The sequence below is a fragment of the Saccopteryx bilineata genome, chromosome 4 (assembly GCF_036850765.1).
Source record: "Saccopteryx bilineata isolate mSacBil1 chromosome 4, mSacBil1_pri_phased_curated, whole genome shotgun sequence".
Classification (NCBI taxonomy): Eukaryota; Metazoa; Chordata; class Mammalia; order Chiroptera; family Emballonuridae; genus Saccopteryx; species Saccopteryx bilineata.
In genome coordinates this window covers 49,856,352-49,877,370 of record NC_089493.1, presented here as the reverse complement: position 1 = coordinate 49,877,370, position 21,019 = coordinate 49,856,352, and the positions used below count along the sequence as shown (strand labels likewise).

The following is a 21,019-nucleotide window of genomic DNA, read 5'->3' as shown; positions in this document are numbered from 1 at the left end:
ACGCCCAACTTTACCTGTTCGTTCTGCTCTCTTCCCAGTGCTAAGTCACCTTTCCATATGAGTGACGGGGATTTCCAATTGGGTATTTGCTAGAAATTCAAACTCAGTACACTTAGAATCATCATACCTTCCTTCAACATCTCCAATTCTATTCCTAATATTTATTTATTCACATCCAATCAATTCAAGTCCCACCTTCCCTGTGGGATTTGACCTGTTATAGACCGGAGTATAGAGTGGTGAGCAGGAAGCTGCGGTGAGCAGGCAGCTGGGTATCAGCTCCTGTTCAGCTAGGTAATAACGTATCAGATAATGAGTGACCAATCATCACAGCTAAAACTGACTTCTTACTTCTGTTCTTCCAAAATTTTGTCTATAGAATAAATAACAACTGCTTGCTTTGCAGAGAATTTGCTATAGGCTGGGCACGATTTTAAATGCTTAACATACAATAACTCATTTAATCTTCACAACAACCTTGTGAGATAGCACTGTCTCTCATAGACAGGAAACGAGAGGTTAAGAAACTCACGTACGATTACAAAGCTAGCAAGTGATGAATTTGCTTTCATGAAAGCCATGAAGATAAAATTTTACCAAAAGCTGTTTTGGATAAAAAATAAATTATTTAAACTTAATGTTTTAAACACCTACTTTTCAGTTTTCAATATTTTATTAACCATATTAATATCCTGGAAAAAAAGCAATAAAACGTACACTGAACGTGTATTTGGGATGCACATTCTCCCTTTGGCATTGGGCTCCAACATGATTTGGTGCCACATTATCGGAACCCGTATTTATTTAAACTTTTGCCATTTAGAGTTTTTGCATTAACTTGATTTTTTTTATTTTAATTTTTTTAAAGACTTTATTTATTCATTATAGAGAGGAAAGAGAGAAAGAGAGAAGGGGGGAGGAGCAGGTAGCATCAACTCCCACATGTGCCTTGACCAGGCAAGCCCAGGGTTTTGAACCGGCAACCTCAGCATTTCCAGGTTGACGCTTTATCCACTGCACCACCACAGGTCAGGCCTTTAATTTTAATTTTTATTTATTCATTTTTAGAGAGGAGAGAGACAGAGAAAAGGGGGAAGGAGCTGGAAGCATCAACTCCCATATGTGCCTTGACCAGGCAAGCCCAGGGTTTTGAACCGGTGACCTCAGCATTTCCAGGTCGACGCTTTATCCACTGAGTCACCACAGGTCAGGCGCATTAACTTGATTTATTAAAATATTATTTATCTTGGTTACAGGGTTGTTTTCGGCACCCTCTTAAATTTTGTGCTGAGGGGTGAGTGTCACACTCTAATCCAGGCCTTGAGATAGAGCTGGGGATTCGAACAAAAGCAATCTGGCTCCAAGCCCGTGCTCCTGACTATTACATTACTCATGTCCTAGAATCGTTGATTTTTGTATCTATATCTACATATCACTGCTCTTTCCAATTAAACTAAAAATGCCTTAAGGGCATAGACCATTTATTATACTGCCTTCTTATATTCCCAGAGCATCTAGCATGGTGTTTGTTCAGCTCACAGGGCACTTGTTAAAGGCTGGCTGAGAGAGAATCAAGAGGCTTTTCTAGTGGGCTGAAATTTACCATCACCACCAACGACTGTTACCACAATTTGTAGTTTTGCTTTCATTATTGCAATTTCCCTCTGATATAGTGTGTTTTAATATTACAAAAATAATTAACCGAATAATCTATCTCATATCTATAAAGATGATGAGTGAACACATGAATAAAAACATCATAAAAATAAAATGCTTTCTTCAAACCAGTGTTTTCATTTTAGTGCAACTTTTTATATTTTTCAGAAAGGTTTGGCCATGGAGAAGAAAACCTAAAAGTTTTAGTTTTGTGAATGAACAGAGATCAGTATAGTAAAGAGAAGGCAGAATGTTCTTTGACATCACTGTCAGCTCTGTAGTTACAACGTGGCTGTTTCCGAAGGCACAACAGTTCTGAGGTTAATGCTTCCCATAAACCTGAGCTTACCCTCCTACTCTCTGCTCTACAGTCCTCTTCACCTGTGGGTGTGCCCATCTTGTGCAAATGTCACTGATTGGTTATATTTCCTCCGACACTACTTCTGAGACGACAGGAGGGGATGAGTCTTTTCTCTCTTGTTACTGAATGACTAGAAAAGTGGCTTTTTCAGAGGTGAGATCAATGATGAATACAATTCCTTCAAGGTGCATGACATAAAACCCTTTGAGAGCTCTCCTCAGGGTGGGAGTTTTGAAGACAAAATAGAGGAAATGTATAGCGCCAGGGACTATTCATAGCAGGTGACTTCTGTTGGGCTCCTCTTGCCCAGCACTGTCGCTGTCAAAGGGTCTTACGCCCTTTGGTCCACTCTTGGGCTGGAGTAAAAAAGAGACAAATCACTTTGACTTGTTTGTCTGCATGTTAAAATCCTCTGAGCAGATTTGAACCTCTCTTTTATTTTTTATTGATTTTGGAGAGAGAGAAAGGGGGGCAGGGAGCGAGAGACAGGAACATCGATCTGTTCCTGTGTGTGCCCTGACTGGGATCAAACTGGCAACCTCGGCGCTTTGGGATGATGCTCTAACAGTGGACCTATCCGGCCAGGGCTGAGCCTCTCTTGAATTTTATTTTGTTGTATTGTATACTTCCTAGTTTACTGATTCGTTTTACAAAGAGTCTTTGAAGAACAGAGCCAGGTGAACCATCACCTGCCTGAAATTTGGGGGTTATACTGATGCTTCCTTCCACTCCTGCGTTCTGCAGGGAATAAAATGCTGCACACAAACTAATTTGGAAATCATGTTGTTATTCGATGTAGTATTAAGCATTGTGCAATTACCAAAACTCCACAGCTATTAAAATTTGCCTAAACTTTGTCTCACTATGAAACAAGGTATAAAGAGAACTGAATAGAATTGTTAGTTTGCTCTAAAGACAGTTCTGCTGATCATCATCTTTCCATAAGATTTGTGCACCTAAAACCCCTGCTCTCCTTGGTGCAACTACAACTTCATGAATTTGGGGGAAGAAGAAACACTCCTAGAGAACATAGTATTTTATTTTCTTTTTCTTTTTTTATTTTTATTTTTGAGGGGGCAGGGAGACAGGAAGGGAGAGAGATGAGAAACATCAACTTATGGTTGAGGCACTTTAGTTGTTCATTGATTGCTTTCTCATACATGCCTTGAAGCGGGGGGGGGGGGGGGATCTAGCTAAGCCAGCGACCTTGGGATCATCTTAATGATCTCACCCACAAAGCAGTGACCCTGTGCTCAAGCTGGCAACCTCAAGGTTTCGAACTTGGGACCTCAATGTCCCAGGTTGACATGCTATCCACTGAGCCACCACTGGTCAGGCGAACACAGTATTTTCTTGATGCAGGTGTTAGGTACTCCAGGGCACATCTCTGTCCATCACCTAGACCACCATGGACTATAATGAAGTCCATCAAGTTTTTTAAAAATGATTTTTATTTATTTATTCATTCATTTTAGAGAAGAGAGAGAGAGAGAGAGAGAGAGAGAGAGAGAAGGAGCAGGAAGCATCAACTCCCATATGTGCCTTGACCAGGCAAGCACAGGGGTTTGAACCCGTGACCTCAGTGTTCCAGATCGACACTTGATCTACTGAGCCAGTACAGATCAGGCAATCCATGAAGTTTTAAAGTTTAATTAACACTCAAATACATTGTAACTTCAATTTTAATAATCTGAGCAGAGAAAAGAGTAGGTCATCTGAGTTAGAGTAAACTAGTGAGAGACAGTCTCCAAATATATTATATGATGGAGAGGAGCAAGAAGATTCAGTACAAAGTGAGAAAAAAGGCCACAAAGGGTGGACAGAGGCAGGGCCCAGTACCCAGGTCCTGGTGCTGTGTATGACCTCAAGTTCTCAGGGCGGGTAGGAATGTTTTGAAAATAAGGCAGCTGGAACTTGGCTCAGACCTGTCACTGCAGAGGTCAACAACATCTTACTATTCCTTCTGTATCAAGGCCAGCTCTGTGTACAATGGCAGGGTACTTAAATTTAGAGACATGACAGTTTAAAGTTGACATCTAGTCTTAGATTTAGATGTCAAAAGGTTTAAAAAGTAACAAATGGGCTTGGCCTGTGGTGGCACAATGGATAAAGCATTGACCTGAAAATGCTGAGGTTGCCTGTTCAAGGCCCTGGGCATACCAGGTCAAGGCACATATGGGAGTTGATGCTTCCTGCTCTTTCCCCCTCGTGTCTCCCTTCTCTCTTTCTCTCCTCTCTCAAATGAATAAATAAAATCTTTAAAATAAATAAATAAATAAAAAGTAACAAATAGGGAGGTCTGGAAGGATGTGATCAAGAAACAAGAACTGAGAGCCCATCATGGGGCAGGTGCTCACCCCGGGGCAGGAGACACAGACATGAGTAGACTCAATGCTGTCCTCATAAAGCTATCATTCTGTGTCCTGAATTCCAGCCCACTACAGGATTCCAAGATTGCACAGTGTTACATAAATTGCAAGCACTCTTTCAGAACCATGTTCTAATACAGATGGAAATTATAACTAGAAAGGACTGCAGTGATAAGACTCCCTTTTCTTCCCCGACTTCAGTGGTATTGCCCATACTTCAAATAACCTTTGTGGTACCCATCTTCCATGCAATGTTTCTTCAACACCTACCTTGACTTTTCTACTGCTGAGCTCTGCTCTGCCACACATTGGCCTCCCCAGAGAGCTAATTATAAGCCTCTATTTTAGTGCCTACTTACAATGAAGGCTTATGTCACATACTTATATACAAATTTCAAAGGGTATAATTCCAGAACAGTGATGAAGCAATGCTTTTGGATATGTTCGCCATCCAAGTGATGGTTCAGGAAGGTTGAAATAGATCTGGTTGGGTCAGTGCTGGCTAAGTGGATGCCTAATAAGTGTTTATTGATAATAACCATCATGATAATGAGGAAATGACCTAAATGACTTGCTGCAAGTTTATTCGGGACATTTTCTATTTATATAAAAAGGCAGAGAAACCTCTGTGTTCATCAAGATCAGAGCCTCGCCTACAGCATTCTGGTAGTGCACACCTTTGCAAGCTCGGGAGGTTTTTCACTAGCCCTTCTCCACCTGGAGAAATGATGATTCTAACAGTAGCTGAGCATATTTGAGCATTGGGTCTTAAGTTTCGGATTTTTAGTCACAGCCTTTCTTGCTAATGTTTTATACAACATCTTTCAGGGCTTTGGTCTCTGAGCCAGTTCTAGATGGCTGGGATGCTGTTATCACCGCCCCTTCCCCATTTCACAGGTATGAGGTGGAAGGGGCGGGGAGTAGAAATAGAAACAATATGTGTTTATGGATTCACCTACTCTTGGATTTTGAAAAGGAAACTCACATCTTCCAAATTGCTTTGTATCATCAACTCAAGGCTGAGAGTTCTACATAATGTCCTTCCCCTTAATACCAAACAAAAACTCTGCTCAGAGCTTCCATGCACTTCTGTGTTTCAAGATGGAAATACCTGGGACTAAAAATCCTCAAGCCTGGTTACAGATCCCTAGTTTCTGTGGGATTATATGAAATCTTATGCTGTTGCAAACCCTCCTCTGCTTTCCTTACATCTTGAAGCAGGGTTCAGCATTTTATCAAATTGACAGCAGGGGAATGTTTTACCTGCTTGACTTGTTCTGACTATTTTATTCAGGTTTCAGTCAATGTTACTACACCCTACTGGGTGTGGGAGGTGTGACTCACCCGGTGAGAGGATGGCGTTCTGTGAGCCCATCCAGGGCGTTGCAGGACGTGTGAGGCACTTCTCCTGCAGGCCTGGTGCCATGTGCTGCCTTCCCTTGTTCTCCCTGGATAGTCACTTGGCTACTTGCTCCCAAGGAGAACCAGTCAGTTGGGTATTCAAACACTAAATGAATTCCTCTTTCGGCACAAGTGGCCTAACAAGATTTTTACTGGAAACGTTCACTAGTGCCTGAGGAAAGATGGGGGTGAGAAGAAGAGAGAGTGAATTTAAAAAGGCAAAAAGAGCCTGTAGGAAATTGCTATTCCTTCTAGTTACAACTTTTATGACATTTTTTTTTCATTGTCTGTGGTCTTTGTGCATAAACAGACTAAGAAAATATTTCAGTGAGAATAACCTCACACTCATTTGTGCCAAGAAGCTTCCTCTTTCCTGTCGCAGCACCGTCCCCTTGGCCCGCAGCTCAGAGAGGGACCTGACCCTGGTCATCTGACGTCTCAGAGTTGCATTTTACACATAACACCTCTTCTCACTCCCTTTCAGACTAAGGACTCGTGAAGAGCTCCAGTGGCTGCAGAGCTGCTCCCGCTGTGGGGCGAAGCCAGCTGAGGCTGCTGCAGTCAGGGGAAGCTGCACACCAGGACACACTGGTTCCTCCTGTGGGCTCCAGGGGGGTGCTAGGGACATAACCTCATGGGGTAATCTGACCATAGATTCCTAACTGGGCAGGTCATGGTGGGTAGGCACGCCCCAGGCACATAACTTCTTTAGTAAAAGGCTTATCTTCGCCTTAAGCAAGCCCTATCTATTGTTTCTGTGCATCTAGGTTCACGCACTTTCCAAACGCCTTCTTTTCAGAGTAACCACCCTCAGGAGAGCACATAATCTTATTAACTGTTTTATAATCCAATCCCCACCTTACTTCCTCTCACCTTCATGTAATCTTCCTTACATCCCCTCCTTAGTCACAAGTGCATAAGAGAAGCTGCACACTGCCATTCTCTGAGGCATTTTTCTCAGTCTGCTGAGAACGTCTCCTAGGAGGATGTATCCTCTGACTCAAACACATTTAAAAAAATTTTTTTTTCTTTTTATTTATTCATTTTGGAGAGGAGAGAGAGAGAGAGAGAGAGAGAGAGAGAGAGAGAGAGAGAAGGGGGGAGGAACAGGAAGCATCAACTCCCATATGTGCAAGCCCAGGGTTTCAAACCGGCAACCTCAGCATTTCCAGGTCGACGCTTTATCCACTGCGCCACCACAGGTCAGGCTCAAACACATTTTTTTTTTAAATTAAAAAAAGTGACCTGACCTGTAGTGGTGCAGTGGATAAAGTATTGACCTGGAATGCTGAGGTTGCCGGTTTGAAACCCTGGGCTTGCCTGGTCAAGGCACACATGAGGGTTGATGCTTCCTGCTCCTTCTCCTTTCTCTCTCCCCCCTAAAAATGAATACAGAAACGAAAAATAAAAATAAAAAATTTTCCCATTGACTTGAGGGCTGGGGGAGGAAGAACGCTATCCACTGAGCCACTCAGTGCCCAGGGCTCAAATAAATATTAAAAATTTTTCCACAGGTTTGGACATTCTCACACTAACACTCACAAGGCTGGCAATGCTCCCTCATGCTCAGAGGTTTGCTCACCCCTGTGTCCTGTTTCCCCCCTGAAGGCACTTCTAGAACTGGACAGCTTGGCTATATCATTGTCTTTTAATGCTACTAGTTTATTAAGTTATACCCAAAGGCATTTAAATCGAGTATTTTGGTGTAAAGCCAGTAGCCACGGCCACCATCACAGCAGCCTGGCCTGTGCAGGTTTGCATTGGATTCGGAGAGTCGGTAAAGAAACAATGGGGCCAAGAACTGGTGGGCCATTACCTTTAATCCTAGCTTGCACCCAGTGGGCAAGTAAAAAACACACACTGGGCTCCAAAAGCCACTCAGTCAGTGCTCACAAAGCTACTGACTTATTCGAGTTTCCTAGAATCAAAGGTTTCTACCTCACCAGCCTTATTCACCTCTGTTCCCCATCTCCTTCTCTCTGCACAAACTCTGCACAAACTGGCTTCTCTTTCAGCACTCCGCCATCTTGACTACTTCTCCTCCCCTCCACGTGGCCTTACTCTGCTCTCCTCTAGCATGGGCTCCTCCTAGGATGCAATCACTCTTCTTCCAGAACAACGTAATTTCTCTTCCTTTTAAAACCTTTTGGCGCGAAAGCCCTCCCACAACACATATTAACATAATCACGCCCATCCCACGCAGGAAGAGCAACTAATATCACCTGGGAGATGGGCTTCCACGTGGGCAGCGCCATCTTTAACAAAGTGAGCATAATATATTTTATCTGCCCAACATTTGGGTAGTTGGTCCCAAAGCAAACTGTATATTAAAATCATAGCAGCAGAGGCTTAGAAATTTTGTTGAAGTTGGCTTAAAAATATACATTCCAGGACCAGATGGCTTTACTAGTGCATTCCACCAAAAATTTAAAGAAGAATTAACACCAATCTTTCTCCTCAAAGTCTTCCCAAAAATTGAAGAGGAAGGAACATTTCTTAACTCATTCCATGAAGACAGCATTACCTTGTGTTGGGCAGATGAAATATATTATGCTCACTTTGTTAAAGATGGCGCTGCTCACATGGAAGCCGTCGCCCAGGTGATATTAATGTGTGTTGGGGGCGGGCTGTGGGCAGGCAGGATCCTTGTAGCCTGGGGCTTGGTTTTGGGATTAAGCCTTTTCCACCCTTTATGATGTGGGGTGGTACAATCCCATCATGTCTCAGATAAGTGACTTTGTATTAAAGCAGGGGTCCCCAAACTACGGCCCGCGGGCCACATGCGGCCCCCTGAGGCCATTTATCCGGCTCTCGCAGCACTTCCGGAAGGGGCACCTCTTTCATTGGTGGTCAGTGAGAGGAGCATAGTTCCCATTGAAATACTGGTCAGTTTGTTGATTTAAATATACTTGTTCTTTATTTTAAATATTGTATTTGTTCCTGTTTTGTTTTTTACTTTAAAATAAGATATGTGCAGTGTGTACAGGGATTTGTTCATAGGGTTTTTTTTTATAGTCCGGCCCTCCAACGGTCTGAGGGACAGTGAGCTGGCCCCCTGTGTAAAAAGTTTGGGGACCCCTGTATTAGAGACTTCCCCTATTTTATATATTGGATTAAAGGTTATGAATCTACACTATAAAGTGGGGGCAGAACGGAAGCTTGCTCTCTCGGTTCCTGAGATTAGCATTAGAGGAGAGAACAGAGAGGAGAGCAGAGAAAGGCCACATGGAGGAGGCCAGAAGAAGCAGCCAAGATGGCGAAGTGTTGAGTGAGAAGCCAGTTTGTGCAGAGTTTGTGCAGGGAGAAGGAAGGAGATGGGGAACAGAGGTGAATAAGTCTGGTGAGCTAGAAACCTTTGATTCTAGGAAACTCGGATAAGTCAGTAGCTTTGTGAGCACTGAATGTGAGTGGGTTTTGGAGCCCAGTGTGTGTTTTTACTTGCCTGCCGGGTGCAAGCTAGGATTAAAGATGATGGCCCATCAGTTTTTGGCTCCGTTGTTTCTTTACCGACTGTTCGAATCCAATGTGAACCTGCATGGGCCGGGGTGCTGTGATGGTGGCCGTGGCTACTGGCTTTACACCTTGCTACCTGTAAGGCCAGTAGCTGCGGCCACCATCAGAGCCACCTGGCCCATGCAGGTTCGCATTTGATTTGGAGAGATGGTAATGAAACAACAGAGCCAAGAACTGGTGGGCCATTACCTTTAATCCTAGCTTGCACCCAGTGGGCGAGAAATACACACAGTGGGAAAACACTTTCCTTTTCATCCATTCAAGGCTCCCAAAGCCACTGACTTATCCGAGTATTCCTAGAATCAAAGGTTTCTACCTCACCAACCTTATTCACTTCTGTCCCCCATCTCCTTATCTCTGCACAAACTCGGCACAAACTGGCTTCTCCTTATGCACTGCACCATCTTGGCTGCCTCTCCTCTGCAATGCTGATGACAGGATCTGAGCAAGAGAGCCCCTGTCTCCATTATTTTATAGTGTAGAAATTAAAGCCTTTAAGCCAATATACAAAAAAGGAAGTTTCTGAGACAAGCCACTTATCTGAGGCATAAATGGAATTCCTCATAAGAATGCACCCCCCCCCTATCATGCAACAGTCAAGGGTGGGGGGAAAAGCTTAGTTTTGAGAAGATCTTAGTATTAGAAGGATGTTGAAAAGATCTTAGTATTAAAAGGGTGGGAAAGGCTTAGTCTTAAAACTAAGCCTCAGGCTATGAGGACCTTGCCAGTTTACAGCCTGTCTCCCACACTCAATGCAAACTATAAACGAGCAAACATATACATCATATTTATAAACTTATTTGACTAACACTACCAAAGCCAGAAAAACACTGTACAAGAAAACTACAGACCAAAGTCTGTTATGAATATAGATTCAAAAATCCTCAACAAAATGCCAACAAATTGAGTTCAGCAATATATTGAAAGGATTATATACCATGACCAAATATGATTTATTCCTGGAATGCAAGGATGGTTCAACATGTGAAAATTAGTCAGTGTAATACACCACATTAATAGAATGAAGGAAAAAAACCACAGGATCATCTCAATTGCTGCAGAAAGACCATTTGATAAAATTTAACATGCAATAAACTAGAGATAGAAGAAAACTTCTTCAACCTGATAAAGGCCATATACAAAGAAATCACCACTAACATCATACTCAGTGATAACAGACTGAAAGCTTTTCTCCTAAGATCAGGAACAAAATAAAGATATCCACTATTGTTCAACATAATATTGGAAGTTCTAGCCAGCATGATTAAGCATTAGAAAGAAATGGAAAGGCATCCAACTGGAAGAGGAGTAAAATTATCTCTGTTCACAGATAACATTATCTTATATGTGGAAAATCCTAAGGATTTTACACAAATATGTATGCACACATACACACACACAAACACACACGCACGCACACACACACACACAAGCTAGAGCTAATAAACAAATTGAGTAGTTGTAGGATACAAACTAACACACAAAAATCAGTTACATTTCTATATACTGGCAATGAAAAATTAAGAAAATAATTCCAGCCTGACCTGTGGTGGCGCAGTGGCTAAAGTGTCGACCTGGAAATGCTGAGGTCGCCGGTTTGAAACCCTGGGCTTGCCTGGTCAAGGCACATATGGGAGTTGATGCTTCCAGCTCCTCCCCCCTTCTCTCTCTCTGTTTCTCTCTCTCCCTCTCTCTCTCTCCTCTCTAAAAATGAATAAATAAAATAAAAAAAAAAGAAAATAATTCCACTTACCACGGTATTAAAAAGAATAAATGCTTAAGAATAAATTTTTAACCTAGGTGGCTAAAGTCTTGTACATTGAAAATTACAAAACATTGCTGAAAGAAATTAAACAAAACATAAATAAATGGAAAGACATATTTATGTATTGGAAGACTTAATATTAAGATACAAATACTACCTAAATTGTTCTACACATTCAATGTAATCTCTATCAAAATCCAAACAGCACTATTTTTTGCAGAATAGAAAACTCAATTCTAAAATTCATATGGATACCTGACCTGTGGTGGCGCAGTGGATAAAGCATCGACCTGGAAATGCTGAAGTCGCCGGTTTGAAACCCTGGGCTTGCACATATGGGAGTTGATGCTTCCTGTTCCTCCCCCCCTTCTTTCTCTATCTCTCTCCTCTATCTTTCACTCCTTCTCTCTCACCTTTCTAAAATGAATAAATAAAATAAAAGTAAATAAATAAAATTCATATGGAATCTCAAAGGACCTTGAATAGTCAAAAACAATCTTGCAAAAGAAGAACAAAGTTTAAGGTCTCATACTTCCTGATTTTAAAGCTATCAAGCAGCAGTGATCAAAGCAGTGTGGTACTGGCATACAGACAGACATATAGACTAATGTAATAGACTAGAGTCTGGAAAAAAAATCTTGCACATATGGTCAAATAATTTTTGACAAAGGTGCCAAGACCATTCAATGGGAAAAAGACAATATTTTCAACAAACTGTGCTGGAAAAACTCAATATCAATATTCAAAAGAATGAAATTGAACCCTTAGCTTATAACATATATACAAAAATCAACTCAAAATGGAACAAAGATGTAAGCTATTAAATTAGAAGAAAACAGAGGAGAAAAATTTTACAACATTGAATTGGTATTGATTTTTTTTTTGATATGACATCAAAAGCACAGACAAGAAAAGAAAAAATAGACAAATTGGGCTTCAACAAATGTAAAAACTTTCATGCATCAAGGTCACCATCAAGAGAGTGAAAAAAAAACCCACAGAATGTGAAAAAAAATTTGAGGATAATATATTTGATAAGGGGTTAATATCAAGAATATATCAAAAGTCGTTCTAACTCAACAACAGAAAAACCAAAACAACCTAACTTCAAAATGGGCAAAGAACACGACAGAGGTCTTCTTGGCTCTTCCAGCGGCATGTGATTGGTCCAGTTCAGCTACCAATCACATGCCGCTGCATGAGTGGCTCTGCCAACAGAATTATCACCCATTCCACCTTCAGAATTGTGAGAAATAATAAATTGTTGTTGTTCTGAAAAAAAAAAAATGAGCAGAGAACTCAAATATTTCTCCAAAAAAGATATATATAGCTATAAGCACGTGAAAAGAGGCCCAACATTAGTCATTAGGGAACTCAAACCCACAATGAGATACTCTTTTCCTTCCTTGGCTATTCCAAAAACAAAACAAAAAAAAAAAAACAAAGAAAAACACCCCCCCCCCAAATAATAAGTGTTGGCAAAGATGCAGAGAAATGTAACTTGTGCATTGCTGATGGGAAGGTAAAATGGTGCAGCTGTTTTAGAAAACCGTTTAGTGGTTCCTCACAAAGTTACACATAGAATTACCATACGATGCAGCAATTTCTCCCAAAAGAACTGAAAACAGGGAACCATGCCTCATTCTTGTGGCTCTGGGAGGGACTGAAAAGCAAGAGCCCAAGAGAGGCTGAGAAACCAGCTTCTTACTATTGCTCTCCTCATTGCTGCTGTCACCACACTTTCTAATGAGCAACCTGGTCTTGGACCTCAGTGGAGAACTCTTCCTGTAGGATGCAGAAAACAGCTCGAAGTGGTTTGCCTTCCGGCCTCAGTGGTGCAACTGAAGAGCCCGCCCACTCCTAGAATCACAGATTGCTTTGCATAAATCTGCCCTTGTTTGAACTCTGTCAAGTCTTGTTAAGTCCAATACAACATCACGTAGCACTTCCAGGAATAAAGGGACATATGGTATTAGAATTGCCTAAAAGATGGGGAAAGAATTCTGAATTTGAATGTGGAAGATCAACAGTGAACTGTAGGACCACTTCTCTTGCTGAGATTTTTCATTAGTTCTACCTTTCTGACTGTAAAGCATGCTGCCTGGTATCCAAGTGAAATGCTGGATCCCCACAGAGTGCTGTTAGTATCAGACAACGTGATAAGAATTTACTCTCTATATGAGCCCCAGACACCCACGAAAGTCATCATACTGTCAGAAGCAGAAAAGTAAAGTCTAATGCTGAAATAAAAACAGAGCATATGCTGCATCTCTAAGGAGAGACAGCAGTTGCATTTGACTTTGGGCCATTGGCAGCAGTCCCCAAAAATATATTTATATTTGGTTAAAAAGGCAAAAATTAAGTAGTGGCATACCCACTGTACATGTTATATGCAAATATGTTAGAGTGTTACACAGCCCTGGGAATATCAGGAAGCTGTTAGGTCCATTGCCCAGGCATGTTGCAGCTGAAGATAACGATGGTTACAACGCTTGTGCTACACTCTGCTGGCCCTATGCCCCCAACGTCTCAGCGATTGCTGCTGAATCAGGAATGCTGTATCACGGTGTGGTTGGAAAGGGAAGAAGAAAACAACCAAACACCAGAAAAGTCCTGGGATTGTAGGGTCAACCTCATTCCTTCTCTGTTTGTGTTTGAGTGTGTTGAGTGGGAGCTTCCCCTGAAATTGGCATTTGTAGAAGATGATTCCTTTGATTTCTAACTTTTTTTTTTTTTTTTGTCCAACCAATCTTCACAGGGATTCCAATTGTTCCTCAAGAGATCACTGCCCTCAGGGAGCTGGTGTGCATAGTGTTGAGCTACCTTGGATTTATAAACTTCATACATTTCTTGGATCTGACGAAGAAAATGAGGATAGCCGACAGGAACTTGCTACCAAACAGAAATGCTTTGTAGAACACATCCTTTGTAGGAAGCCATTGCCACGCAGGCAGCCAGCTCGGATTTGCGGATAGTAGGGCCCGCGATGATCTGCCTCACCAGTACTTACAAATGCCTCATTAGGCCTTTGTTAAGCACAGTCCATTCAGCGTCTCCTCCTCTGCCAAGAAAGAGGCTGAAGTGGTAGTCTCCTGTAAAGCCAGAAGCCATGGCCAGAGCCACTATCACAGCAGCCCGGCCCATGCAGGTTCGCATTGGATTCGGACAGTCGGAAAAGAAACAAAGGAGCCAAAAACTGGTGGGCCATAGCCTTTAATCCTACCTTGCACCCGGCGGGCAAGTAAAACACACACTGGGCTCCAAAACCCAGTCACACTCAGTGCTCACAAAGCCACTGACTTATCCGAGTTTCCTAGAATCAAAGGTTTCTAGCTCACCAGACTTATTCTCCTCAGGTCCCCATCTCCTTCCTTATCCCAGATACAAACTCTACATAAACTGGCATCTCACTCAGCACTCCACCATCTTGGCTGCTTCTCCTGGCCTCCTCCACGTGGCCTTTCTCTGTTCTCCTCTGCTCTCTCTTGCTAATCTCAGGAACCAAGCGCCCAAGCTCCCATTCTACCCCTATTTTATAGTGTAGATTCAAAACCCTTAATCCAATATACAAAATAGGGAAGTCTCTAATACAAAGTCACTTCTCTGAGGCATGATAGGATTGTACCGCCCTACATCAAAAAGGGTAGGAAAGGCTTAATCCCAAAACCAAGCCCCAGGCTAAAGGATTCTGCCTGCCTTTAGCCCACCCCAACACACATTAATATCACTTGGGTGACGGCCTCCTTGTGTTATCTTTAACAAAGTGAGCATAATACACTTTATCCGCCCAACATCTCCCCTCTGAATTCTGGCTGAAACCCCCAGATTCCTTTGCAAAGTATATTAGAAGCAGTTGCAACATAGTGTTTCAAATTCAGCAATTTTGAAGTCATCTGAGAAAGCTATAGCTCCCAAGGAATGTCTTTATCTCATCAGCAGAACCACCCAGGTGTTTAGAGAACAGTACATTCTTAAACAGAACCTGACAGAGCAGGAGATGAACCAGTGGAGAGCAACACAGGAAACGACAGGGCTCGAATGAGAAGAGCAGTGTGGGAGAAGAATATGACAAAGATTGAGCTGCCCAAGCAGGAATACAACCTAGGGAAACAAAGCTTCACCATGGCAACAAATGCCTTTGGTGACATGACCAATGAAGAATTCAGGCAGGTGATGAATGGTCTTCAAAACCAGAAGCATAAGAAAAGAAACGTGTTCTGGGAACCTCTCTGCTGAAATCCCCCCAACTACGGATGAGACAGAGGAAAGCTATGTAACTCCTGAGAAGGATCAGGGTCACTGTGGTTTAAGTGCAGCTTGTGCCTCTCAAGGACAGATATTCTGGAAAATGGTCAAAACTTATTTCACTGATTGAACAGCACCTTGTGGACTGCTTTCAGAGTCAAGGCAATGAGGGCTACAAGGGTGGCAGAGGCAGACTAGGGTTGGTTGAGGCCCCGGGTGCAGAAGAAAATATTGGGTCCCTTACACTAGGAAAAAGTGTAAAGTTGGGGTTTTGCTGGGCCCTTCAGAAATCGAGGCCCAGAGCGTGCACTCAGTGCGCCTGCTGTTAAATCCACCTCTGAATGGTGGCCTAATGGATAATGCCTTACAGCAGGGGTCCCCAAACTACGGCCCTTGGGCCTCATGCGGCCCCCTGAGGCCATTTATCCGGCCCCCGCCGCACTTCCGGAAGGGGCACCTCTTTCATTGGTGGTCAGTGAGAGGAGCATAGTTCCCATTGAAATACTGGTCAGTTTGTTGATTTAAATTTACTTGTTCTTTATTTTAAATATTGTATTTGTTCCCGTTTTGTTTTTTTACTTTAAAATAAGATATGTGCAGTGTGCATAGGGATTTGTTCATAGTTTTTTTTTATAGTCTGGCCCTCCAACGGTCTGAAGGACAGTGAACTGGCCCCCTGTGTAAAAAGTTTGGGGACCCCTGCCTTACAGTATGTTAAGTCCAACAGAGGCCTGGATTCAGAGGTATCCTATCCATGCCATGTAGAGATTGGATCCTGAAAGTCTAAGCCTGAGGATTCTGTTGCCAGTGACACTGGCTTCATGGACAGCCATCAGCAGGAAAGCTCCCTCATGAAGGCAGTGGCAGCTGTGTGGGGTCTCTTGCTATACAGATGCAAGCCATGTTAGCCTCCAACCTATGTTTATTCATTTTGTTTATTCATTTTAGCCTCCAACCTATGAAAAAGGCATTTATTTAGACTGCATCAGTGAAGATCTAGAAAATGGTATTCTGGTGGTTGGATATGGCTTTGAAAGAGCAGAATTAAATAACAATAAATACTGGACTGTCACGAACAGCTGGGGTACAGCTCGGCTACTGTAAAGATGGCCAAAACCCAGAACAACCACTGTGGAATCTCCAATGCAGCCTGCTACCCTGCCATGGAAGATAATGGAGATAAAGAGAGATTGGATTGAAAACAGGATATCCAGAGGAGGAATTTTATCTTAAAACTGACCACATTTTACTGCATGGGCTCCAAACTTGACTGTTGAAGATCCAAGATGTGATTTGAATTCTGTGACATTTTACACTGGTAAAATGTTACCACTTCTTTAATTACTTTTGTAAACAGCTTTGTATGATTGACTTTCCTAATAACTTTGAAATTTTATGTTTTAAAAGTATGTATAAAGTTTTACCTTTTAAAATAAAACAATTTTATATGCAAAACACATACACACACACACCCGGTCTTGAAGAGGCTGATCAGCCGATGCAGTAAATATGGGTTGGGAACCTGGAATTTGTATTTTTTTAAATGCCTTCCTGTCTTTCTCAGGCATAGCTAGGTTTGAAAACTTAGCTAAGTTTGAAAATTTATGATTTAATCTCTGCCAGTTCTTTCCAAGGAAATGTGCAGTCTGTAAGGAAATGTTCACCTATCCAGGCAAAATATGTGTGTATTTTTTATAGATCTAAATGTATTAAATTTAAAGTGCTACTTTTTAAATCTGAGATCATCATGACCAGACTGTTTTGGTGTTAAGGTGCCCACTCATTTAAGTGATGATGACAATATTTCAGGGTTGTTTTATTTAAATCTTTTTATTTTTTCTTCTTTTTCCAAGTAAGAGGAGGGGGATAGACAGACTGCTTGCATCCACCCTGACCAGGATCCACCAGGGCTAATGCTCTGCACATCTAGGGCCATGCTCACAGCTGAGCTATTTTTAGGGCCTGAGGCCTCCGGAGGCATCCTCAGCTCCCCAGGCTACTGTGCTGTAACCAATTGATCCAAGGCTTTGAAAGGGGAAGAGAGAGAGAGACAGAAAGAGAGACAGAGACATTGTAAAGCCAGTATCCAGGGCCACCATCACAGCCGCCTGGCCCATGCAGGTTCGCATTAGATTCGGACAGTCGGTAATGAAACAATGGAGCCAAAAACTGATGGGCCATCATCTTTAATCCTAGCTTGCACCCAGCGGGCAACTAAAAACACACACTGGGCTCCAAAACCCACTCACGTTCAGTGCTCACAAAGCTACTGATTTATCCAAGTTTTCCAGAATCAAAGGTTTCTAGCTCACCAGACTTATTCACCTCTGTTCCCCATCTCCTTCCTTCTCCCTGCACAAACTCTGCATAAACTGGCCTCTCACTCAACACTTCGCCATCTTGGCTGCTTTTTCTGGCCTCCTCCACGTCGCTTTTCTCTGCTCTTCTCTCTAATGCTAATCTCAGGACCCAAGAGAGCACGCTCCCGTTCTGCCCCCATTTTATAGTGTAGAAATCAAAACCTTTAATCCAATATACAAAATAGGGAAGTCTCTAATACAAAGTCACTTATCTGGGGCATGATGGGATTGCACCACCCCACATCAAAAAGGGTGAGAAAGGCTTAGTCCTAAAACCAAGCCCCAGGCTACAAGGATCCTGCCTGCCCATAGCCCGCCCCCAACACACATTAATATCACCTGGGTGACAACATCCATGTGGGCAGCACTATCTTTAACAAAGTGAGCATAATATATTTTATCTGCCCAACAGACATGAAAGGGGGAGAGGTGGAGAAGTAGATGGTTGCTTTTCCTGTGTGCCCTCACATGGAATCGAACCCAGGACATCCAAATGCTGGGCACATGCTCTACCATTGAGCAAATCGGCCAGGGCTTATTTTTAAAAAATCTTAATTGGTTTTTTTAAAATTTTTTTATTTATTCATTTTTAGAGAGAGAGAGAGAGAGAGAAGGGGGAAGGAGCAGGAAGTATCAACTCCCATATGTGCCTTGACCAGGCAAGCTCGGGGTTTTGAACCGGCGACCTCAGCGTTCCAGGTCGACACTTTATCCACTGCACCACCACAGGTCAGGCTTAATTGATTTTTGGAGAGAGGGAGAAGAAAGCGAGAGCAAAACATCTATTTGTTGTTCCACAACAAACTTGCATGTTTCCACTTACTTATGCATTCATTGGTTGATTTTTGTATGGGACCTGACCTGGGATTGAATCTGCAACGTTGGTATATGGGGATGACCTTCTAACCAACAGGTTGTTTTTAAATGTCTGTACTTGGCAAAGTATAAATGAGCCATCCTAAATTGTTGGAATTTTAATGGTTCATTAAACTCCAAAGTCTTGGAAACTCTGCTCCGGACACCAACCATTTGAAAATAATATGATAAGAGACTGTTCCTGCTGTTTCTGTTGTTCATAGCATCCTGGAGCAAAAGTGGGCAGAGTTGAAATTGACAGTATTAGGTTGGTCTCCCTCTGCCTCTATCAACGTTCTTCCCCAGCAGCGGTGGAAAGGTTAGGCCTGGAGTGATCGGTGGGGGTGGGGCCAGGAGAGGAGAGAACAGTGTAACACTACCTGGAGAGGAAGTCGTATTGTCCTGTAAAGGTCTCACCTGGCCAAGTTGAGTCTGGAGGCTGCGGGAGGCTTAGGGCTGAGGACCAGCCATTTCTGGGGGCTGCCTTTGCTTTCCGGAGGAGGGCAGAGGTCAAGAGGGAGGGAGTGCTCACTCTGTGGGAGCCCGGCCTGCCCCGCCCTTGAGGTGGATTAATTACTGAAAAGTGCGCACGCGCATGCTGATCTGGACACATTGCCTGTGCTGTTGCTGGGGCGTGCGTGGGAGCTGGCATTTCTGAGACACGGAGGCTTGGCTGTGGAACAAGAAACAGCCCCTTCCTATTATGGGGCAGTCCTTTCAGGGAAACAGCCTCAGAGAATTCTTATACATTGCAATCTATTTCAAGAATGAAGCTAAGTTTATTTTGTAAGATATTTGGGTAAATGAGCCACACCAGATTTCAGTTTTGTTTTATCTTGTTTTAAGTTTTTTTGTGTTTCTAAAGTTTACATTCAGCTCATTTATACATAAACAAGGTTATGCAACATGTTCTGTTCTTTGACTTATTTTCTTTTTGTCACTTTAACAATGTTCCCTGTAGCTCTCTCTGTGTTGGTACATAACAGGCCTCCCTCGTTCTCTGTAACAGCTACATATCCTTCCAGATTTTATAGCTGTATTACAGTTTTCTACTTACTATTCTAGCGCAGGACACATAGGTGGTTTGCCATTTTTTACTGTTACAAACATTATAGTAAACATTCTTGTACACAAATTTGTGTGCATATGTGTAAGTATTTCTGATTAATATATTCCTAAAAATGGAATTTCTGGACCAAAAGATATAGGTGTCTCAATTTTTGGTAAAAATGCCAAGGCTCTCTCCTACGATTCTGTTCTAATTTAGATAGCCACCATCATACTCATCAACACTGGAAATTATCAATTTTTTTTTAACTGCCAGCATCATGTGCAGAAAAAGCTGTGTCATTTTTAAATTTCATCTCTCTGATTTGCCAGATAGGTGATACATCTTTTCATATGCCTACTGACCATTTGGATTAAAAAATTTTTTTTCTAGAATTATAAAAACACAAAAACGGTATACAAGTTATAAGTGCACTGCCTAATGAATTAATCAAGGTGATTTCTTGTAATCAATACCCAGGTCAAGAAATAAAATATTATCAGATCTCACTCTTCCCCCAAGGTAATCACTATTCAGACATAGAACTTCTATAGATTAATGGTGCCTGGTTTTGAACTTAATATACATGGAGTCTTACAACAGGCACTCTTGTGTCTGGCTTCCTTCGTTTAACATTATGTTTATGAGTCATTCATGTGCTTGCCTGTAGCTGTAATATACTCATTTATGTTGCTTATTATATTCTTACGTTAATATATCACAATTTATTCATTGATGGACATTTGGGTTGTTTCCAGCTTAAAGCTATTAGTAAATAATGTTGCTATGAACATTCCTATGCCTGTCTTTTAGTATATATGTGCATACATTTCTGTTGGCTCTATATCTGATAGTAAAATCTGGGGTGTAGGAGCAATGATCTATCAATCTGGCCAATCATATTTGTGAATTTCCTACGACTATTTTTTCCACGTTAAATATTGGGTGGTTTGTGTTTTATTGTTGATTTGTATGTGCTCTGTTTATTCTGGATGTTAATTCTGTGTTATATCTGTTGTAAATATTTTTCTTAGTCTTCACTTATATTTCCTTTTATTCCACAAAGTTTAAATATTATGTAGTCAAATTTGTAAATCTTTTTCTTTATGGTTTCTATGTTTTATATCTTGCTTAGAAAATCCTTCCTATCTCAAGGTTGTAAATATTCTCTTATGTTTCTTTCTAATCTTCATTTTATTCTGATTTAACATTAAGCTTTCAATCTGGAAATTATTTTGTAAGAATGAGAAAGGCTAATTTATTATCTAATACTTAAACCATTTGCTGCCTAGATTTTGTGTGTGTGTGTGTGTGAGAGGGGGTGGGGGAAGGGAGAGAGATGAGAAGCATCAACTTATAGTTGTGGCACCTTAGTTGTTCATTGATTGCTTTCTCATATGGGCCTTGACTGGGGGTTCCAGCTGAGCCAGTGACCCCTTGCTCAAG

At 41.9% G+C, this 21,019-nt stretch overlaps 1 long non-coding RNA gene and 2 pseudogenes across 1 annotated transcript; 2 read left to right on the top strand and 1 right to left on the bottom strand.

Annotated features, from left to right (window-relative positions):
- Window positions 1-1,886: 1,886 nt before the first annotated feature.
- LOC136335155 (uncharacterized) lies at window positions 1,887-19,072 on the bottom strand. Its single transcript, XR_010731276.1, has 3 exons — window positions 18,943-19,072; window positions 5,731-5,959; window positions 1,887-2,373 (listed from the first exon to the last, which is right to left on the bottom strand). It is a non-coding gene; the product is annotated as an uncharacterized lncRNA (long non-coding RNA).
- On the top strand, window positions 12,660-15,107 carry LOC136333874 (nuclear pore complex protein Nup88 pseudogene; annotated as a pseudogene).
- On the top strand, window positions 15,104-16,560 carry LOC136333873 (procathepsin L pseudogene; annotated as a pseudogene).
- Window positions 19,073-21,019: the final 1,947 nt, after the last annotated feature.